Here is a 2,500-nt window from a genome sequence, read left to right on the forward strand (position 1 = left end):
AGCCACGTAGCCACTTAGCCACGTAGCCACGTAGCCACGTAGCCACGTAGCCACGTAGCCACGTAGCCACGTAGCCACGTAGCCACGTAGCCACGTAGCCACGTAGCCACGTAGCCACGTAGCCACGTAGCCACGTAGCCACGTAGCCACTTAGCAGACACAAGGCAAGTATGACATATATGTATTTCTCGTTCTTAAAGCGTTAGCAGGAGATAACTGCGTATCCATGTAGCCAGCTTTTTCAGGGTTATAACTTCAAATGGAGGGGTATTCAGCAGTTACTCCCCTATTTTATCTAAAGTATGTGAAAGAGCAGCTCACTCACAGCTTGTCAATTTCCTCCACTCAAGCAATATAATACATCAAATGCAAAGCGGAAACAGAAAATTTCACTCAACCGAAACCTCATTACTCTATTTCACAGACGAACTGCTAAATAACATGGATCACAGAAAGATGTCTGTTATTGTTCTCTTGGATATGTCCAAAGCTTTTGATAGTATTCGACATGACTTGATGTTGCGCAAACTTCGCAACGTTGGTTTATCGGAATTAGCGTGTGCCTGGTTTGAGAGCTATTTGTCACAACGTCAACAAGTCGTTAAGATTCAGGATACCTTATCCAGCCCTCTACCCTTAACAGTCGGAGTACCGCAAGGATCCATCTTGGGCCCAGTACTGTTTGCATTATATGTAAATGATCTCTTTCGAGTCAAGCCCCTGGGCTATGTGGATGACGCAAAAATCTTCCTCGGGTTCCCGTCAAACAAACTTCAAGACGTTATCTCTGCTGTAAACGAAGATCTCAAAGAAATAGTGAGTTGGTGTTGTAGAAACTCACTGCTCATCAACCCTGATAAAACAAAACTGCTTTATGAGGGCGTTCCCCAACTAATGAGGACTTTACCTGCCACTCTTCCAAGTGCCACAATATTGGGAACTGAAATCAAGCCTGTGACAGTAACTAAGGACCTGGGAGTGCACATTGATTACTATCTTAACTTTAATGAGCATATCACTAAAACTGCATCTGACTGTATGTTTAAACTAACGAGAGTCAATAGGATAAAGCATTTATTGGATCGAAGCACTCTAATATATCTCATAAATGCTTTCGTCTTTTGCAAACTTTTTTATTGTTCGACAGTCTGGAGCAACACAAGCAATGAGAATATTAAAAAACTACAGTTAGTCCAGAATTACGCTTGCAGGATCGCAACTGGCTTGAAAAAGTACGATCACATTACAGAGGCCCTGAGGTCCCTTAAATGGCTTAAGGTAAAGAAAAAACTACTCTTTAATGACTTAGTCATGGTTTATAAATGCATCAACAACTTGACCCCTAACTATCTCTGTGAACGATTTAAACAACGTTCAGAAATTCACCAAAGAGATACCAGGCAAAAGAGCGAGCTTACGTTACCCAAGTGCAGGATCGCGGCTGGGCAAAGGGCTTTTGCCTTCCGTGGGGCTAAAAGTTTTAACTTTTTACCTAAATTTATCAGAGACACGGAAAGCCTAAGTGGTTTTAAATGGAGAACTTTTAAGAATATTTTCAATTCGTAACATGTGAATTTAATATTGAAATATAAGCTGTTTATATATATATATAATCTGTATTTTTATTTGTAAATAGTTATTATCTTATCTTATCTTATCTTATCTTATTATTATCTTGTTTTTGTAATTTAATATTTCATATTCATGTATGGCGGAAGAGCCCCCAGGGGGCAGCTATGCAATAAAGTGTGTATGTATGTATGTAATCAGGTAGCGCATTCCGTAACTTAGCTGATACGTAAGAAAAAAGAGAACTAAGACCATAACTGGTTGTTCTAGGTTTATTGAGGGACAGAATGTAATTTCCGCGAAGATCATGCATAGGAAGGGGACGGGAGAGAAAACGTATTTTTCATATAAGCAGAAAAACCTTTTCTTAAAAAAACAAAACAAAAACAAAAACAAAAAAAAACATGCTTTTATCAAGTAATACGAGGAAATTTTAAATACGCTTATTGCACAGAGATGTAAAGCTTGACTTTCGTAGTAAGAAGACAGGTAGTCCACGAATATAAATATCGTTATTCTCTTATTTACATTATTATACCGTTCCTTTGACACGAGAATTACAGCGAAGTGAAAGCACAACTTTGTCGCGAATTTTCTATGACAAAAACTTGTTCAGAAATCCAAAATCTAAGTTAACAGCACACACCAGGCCTGCTACTGAGTATCTGGCTAGAAATCATTTCCTCTGGCCGCGCTTCAGCCATTCGATGAGGGCCAGTCTCGTGCTTCTTAAGTTGCCTCGCTCATGCCCAAAAAGAATTCTGGGTAATTCTGCCATTCCGTGACAAGGGAAGACTCCCGATTCTCATTTCATAGTTTTTTTCATAAGTGTCCGGCCACCCAGTACTACCAGCAAAATAACGCATCGATTGAAGGTCTTAGCTTTCAAAACTTGCTCAGATTGTGTCAGTAGGTCCTGGAATTCGTCCAC

The sequence above is a fragment of the Montipora foliosa genome, chromosome 3 (assembly GCF_036669935.1).
Source record: "Montipora foliosa isolate CH-2021 chromosome 3, ASM3666993v2, whole genome shotgun sequence".
Lineage (NCBI taxonomy): Eukaryota > Metazoa > Cnidaria > Anthozoa > Scleractinia > Acroporidae > Montipora > Montipora foliosa.